Genomic DNA, 5,556 nt, shown 5'->3' with positions numbered 1-5,556 from the left:
TTCTTTCTTTCTTTCTTTCTTTCTTTCTTTCTTTCTTTTCTTTCCTTTTTTTTTCTTGGCGAGAAAGTTGCCATCCCTGTCCCAGTAGAGAAAGGGCTGGTCAATTATCTCGGACTTTCTTGATTTTTGGGTTACAAATATTGACAAGTATAAATGGGGTTGCGAATGTATACAAATAAAGATAAAAAGTTTTATGAAGTATTTGACTCCTCAGATAATGAGGATCGGCTATACTTTGTACAGATTGACTCATAACACCCCTAGTAGGAAGACCCATGTCCTTGCCCCAAGTCAGACAGCTAGGAAGAAGGAAGCCAGGGCTCCCCAGAGCCCCAACTGCTGCTTTTGGATAGGTGAAAAGTGCCAGGTGCCACGGAGACCCTCCACTCTGCCAAGAACACCTTGGGCACTGGGATCTTTCCAGAATATTTTATGGGTTTTGGGGCTACAGTACAGGGTCTGAGGAAGGCACTTGTGCCTCTCATCACTGCTTCTGGTGGGGCAATTGTTTACAAGCTAAAGAACAGGAAGGACCTCAGATTCCGGGCACTAATTGGCCCTATTTTCAAGAAGAAATAAACAAGAGAACAGAGAACAAGATTTAGCAGCAGTGTTGGGAAGGCTGGTAGGAATAGGGGTGGTATTTGGGCAGCAGCCTTCATGGCGAGCCTACAAGCTGGAGGCTGTGGCCTGAAGCCAACCACCTGCATGGAGAGGGAAGCAGGTTCCCAAAATAGAGTTCCACATTAAGGCGGAGCACAACCTCACTGAAACATAGAATCTACAAAAGCTGAACTCACAGAGACAGAGAAGACATTGGTGCTTTCCAGGGGCTGGGGTTGGGGAAATGGGGAGACACTGATCGTAGGGTACAAACTTTCAGTGATGAGATCAGTAAATTCTGCGGCGCTAACGTATAGCTGGGCGGTTACAGTTAACAAGACTGAAATATACTTGAACATATACTTGGAAGTATACTTGAAAGTTGCTAAGAGAGTAGATCCTAAATGTTGCTCACCGCACCAAAAAATGGTAATTAAGTGAGGTGGTGGAGGTATTAAGTAACCATGTTGTGGTGATCATCTTGCCATATGTATATGTGCATCAAATCATCATGTCGTACATCTTAAATCTTACACAATGCGATATGTCACTTGGATCTCAATAAAGCTGGGGAAAAAAGTGGAACACAACATCTTATTTCACGACTGCCAAGGATGATTATTATGATTATATTTTTTATACAAGGGCCTGAAAGTGATCAAGCTATCCTCAGGGGAAATATTTCAGAAAAAAAATCATTTTAAAGAGTCAAATTCACAACTCATAATTTAATCCAGTTCAATCCCATGTCATTTCACTCTGTGGCATCCCCTATTTCTACTCCAGGACAGTGACCACTTCTCAGGGTTGATGAGATTATTAAGTGATTTAAAATAATATATTGTGTATAAAGAATACTCTGTATAGTGACATAATACATAACAATCTATTTAGAAGAGGGAACTAGACAGAACAATCTTTAAGGTCTTTGATCTTGCTCTCAGTAACCATACTTGCAATAGAATTATGGAAGAATTTTAAACCTAATTTAGACAGTCATAAAGGAAGTATAAAGGGCAGAAATTACCGTGCCATGTAAATTTCTAGTTAAATTTCTAATTGGCACTCTAATGCTTTATTTGCAAGATGGATAATTATAATATATAGTAAGTAGTTATATATAATGTATGTATATTAAATCACTGTACCTGAAATGTTTAAATATGGGGCTTTGTTCCAATAATACTGTGCCATTTCATAAATAAATATAATAAAATAGAACCAAATGTCTATATTGTTTTTCCCCAACACATGCAACCACCAGTCTGCTTTTGAGATCTTGGTTCATTATTCTGTACTATGTGCCAGGCATATAGGGCTCTTCCTTCCTTTCTCTCCTTCCTTCTTTTCTCCCTTCCTCCCTCCCTCTTCCTTCCCCCTCCCCTTCCTTGGGTTCTTCCTTTCTTTCTTTCAATCAATACGTCATTTTCTTGGTTCATTTGAAATAAGGAAGTAAACCTCATTGCTAACTAAGACTTAGAACTGTAAGCACTTTTTTGCTTTTAATTTAAGCATTTTGTTTTCATGAAGATGACTGCTTCAGCCTTCCTAGTTTGCTGTTGGTGATGTGTTCTGGATTAAGATACCAGAAAATAGGTTAGATTGAATTTAGGATAGAGTCATGGGCTTGGAATGAAAGCTCAGTTGCTCATCCTCGGGGAAACCCTCACACTTTAAGAGACAAACTCAGTTATATTGTTTTTGGCTCGGGGAGACCTTTTCTGCTCACTTCCTGATTCTCAGCTTTGTTCTGCTCTGATTAGCGATTTCCAAGTATGTGAGATGTTAGATCATAGATTACAGATTACAGAACTGGAGTACTGAAGGAACCCCACAATCATCTGATTCAAGGTCCTCATTCAGGATGATGTCCCATCAAGTGAAAGGGACTTTCCAAGGTCACTGGATTCACCACTCTCCTGATCACACCGATGCATCTCTGGGGAGAGTGTGCCCACAGAGCTGAGGCTCAAGTAGACCCTCCTTCACAGCCTTTATCTCTTTCTGGTCCAATCAGATTAAACTCAACCAAATTAAAAAGGAAAGCTCAAATCTTGGTAAGATTTGGGAGGTGTAACAGTCATGAGCTAAATGATCTCATTCTAAGTGTGCTGAATAAATGAACAAAAATACATTTCAAACATTTGACTCCAAGTTTTTAAGAAATGTGTTTCAAAATATGAGCAGCAAAAATATTTTTACAAAGCATGGCCTTGGCATATTTGAGTTTATAGAGTGTGGTTAAAGATCTTCAAAATAAACAATGCATAATCAAAGTTATTGATGAAGCAATAAGCCAGCATGAACATCAGCAGGTTTATAGTGTAGTGAGGTTTTTCCACAGCAGGGTGAGACCCTTGTTCCATTTGTGTTTATTTCTCCAACACCAGCTGAGTCTGTGCCACAGAAAGGTCCTCAGAAAAAAATTGTGGTGTGGTGGATGATGGATGGATGGATGGATGGATGGATGGATGGATGATGGATGGATGGAAGGATGATAGGATGATGGATGGGTGGATTGGATGTATTGGATGATGGATAGATGGGTAAGTTTTCTCAAAGCTCACTGTGAGTAGAATGGAAATGGTTTTTCCGAAGGACAATTTCATGACTATATTATTCAGAGATGATAACTTAATTTTGTGACGTGGTATTCACTTTTTCATGAACCTGTAGTTAGGTAAAATGGTAAAAACAAAAGATTTGAAAGTCTCACAATGGCCAGGTTGTGCTTCACCTGGCTACCCAGAGCTTCCCTGGTTCCCGGCAGATGAGAGGTATTTTTTTGATATGTGGGAACAAGGCATGCTTTAGTATCATCTTTTCTCTTTACCTCCATCTTTTTTCACTCTGACAGATAACTTTTTTCCCCCAATGTTTCCTGAAAGGAATGGAAATTTGAAAAACTGAATTTTCTAAGCCCTTATGTGTCAGTGGATGCCCAGGGCCATGAAAGCTGGCTTTTTGACCAGTGTCAAGGGATTAATATTTTAGATAAATGTCCTGTGTTATAGAAGAAGTCCATTCCAATATCTGGACAGTGAAAAACAATGGGACCAGCCATTGGACCACCACCTGAAGGCAAATCAGTATCACTTGGTGATTGTGCAGAAACATCCAAGTTTACAAAACACTTTACACATTATCACTTTCAATGCTCAGAGGAACCCAGGGCGGTAGGTTTATCACCAAGAAGTGGCTTGCACAATACAACACAGCCAGTTAGCAGCAGAATTAGGTGTTGAGCCTAGACTTCTAGATGCAAATCTCATAATCTCTCTAACCTTTCAAAGAGCTTCTCATCAGGATTCATTAGTAATCTGTGAGGAGATGATTTGAGGAATGAACACTCCCGCCCCCGACACAACCCAGCACCCCTTCATCTACTGCCCACAAGCTCCTGATAGAGTCAATATAGGAGATGAAGTAATTTCCTATAGAAAACCCTGTAATTAGGGGCCCGGAGGGAGGCTGGTCTGCCTCTCACCCAGCAATTGAGGTTATGAACTGGTTAATTCCTGGTGGTGGTGGGGCCGTCCTGTGCATGGGACAAGGTTTAGTGGCATCCCTGGCCTCTGTTCCCTAGATGCCCGGAGCAGCCTCCAATCACGACAACCCGAAAGTGTGTCCAGACATTACCAGATGTCCCACGGGGGGCATAATTGCCAGGATTTGAACCCACTGTTCCCACATACCTCCATCCATTGCCGTAGATTCCAGGGTTCTAGAGGACTGGAGGGAGGAGAAAGAAAACTTGGGAGTTTAGAGTTAAAAGAAAAGTGAGTTTCTACAAATGTAGAGAGCAATACAGAAGACTGGACAGTTCGAGGAAAATGCCAAAATGCTTAGGAAAAAATAAAAACTTTATAGATAGAAGTGGCAGGTTTAAAACTGGCTGTGAGTCTTGAGCTTTAGTATTGTTTTTATCTGCAGTGGGATTGTTACTGCTCCTCCTGGGCTCAGAAGGGAAGGTGCTATGGGAATAAAGAGGCTCTGCTCCCAGGAGCCAGGTCGGCACAGGGGTCTGCACCCCTCCACCCCTACCCTTCTCCCCAGACTGACCATGAGGCCGGCAACACGGCTTCGTCTTTTCCCTTCCAGACTGTAGGCTGCCTTTCCAGAAGGGCTTTCAGCGAGTGGTTTGTAATACAATTTTGGAGGCTTCTCTCCTCCTTCCCCTCCCCCTCCTCCTTCCCTTCCTTCCCCCCACCTTTTTTGTCAAAAATCTCTTCTCTCATCCAACAGGTATTTGTTCCAAATCTCATTTGTTTTGAGAACAGTGCAAGATCATGTGGAAAGAAAACAGAAAAAATCCTCGCTAGCTAGGTGAGTTCATGGTAGGGTGACCATATGATTCATTGTCCACACTGAGATGCCTTTGAGAGTGACAGGGGGTGCTTTTGTGGTTATGCTCCTGAGTCAGCAGGATAGCCCAGGACTGTCACGGGCTAAGTGGGATGAAGGGTTGTGGTTTCTCCAACACTTTAATACACTGTTCTATCAAGACGCGTCCTCTGAGACGATGCTAACAGCGAGGTCACGGTGTCAACAACAATGCTGTGCTCCGTACGCTACAACATTGTCTGATTTACAGTGGCCATGGTCCTATTACAATGTCTTCTGTTCTCGATGAAAAACTTAGTCAATCCCATGGTTAACACAAGATAAAGTGGGATTTAAATCAGGCAACAATGTGACTTGAGAACCCACCCATTTCCCCACGGCATTATTCATGTTGATTTGCGTAATGTCCTTATTGACTTGTAAGACAGCCTATCTGTGCTCCAGTCCTCGCCTTCTGGTTTAGGCTGATTTTCAGCAACAACCGTCTTCTTTCTCTTCTTCTCCTCCTCCTCCTCCTCCTCCCCCTCCTCCTCCTCCTCCCCCTCCTCCTCCTCCTCCTCCTCCTCCTTCTTCTCCTCCTCCCCCTCCTCCTCCTCCTCCTCCTCCTCC

The sequence above is a fragment of the Callorhinus ursinus genome, unplaced genomic scaffold, assembly GCF_003265705.2.
Source record: "Callorhinus ursinus isolate GAN/ISIS: 27379988/994484 unplaced genomic scaffold, GSC_fseal_2.0 scaffold1, whole genome shotgun sequence".
NCBI classification, from domain to species: domain Eukaryota; kingdom Metazoa; phylum Chordata; class Mammalia; order Carnivora; family Otariidae; genus Callorhinus; species Callorhinus ursinus.
This window is presented reverse-complemented; position numbering follows the sequence as displayed.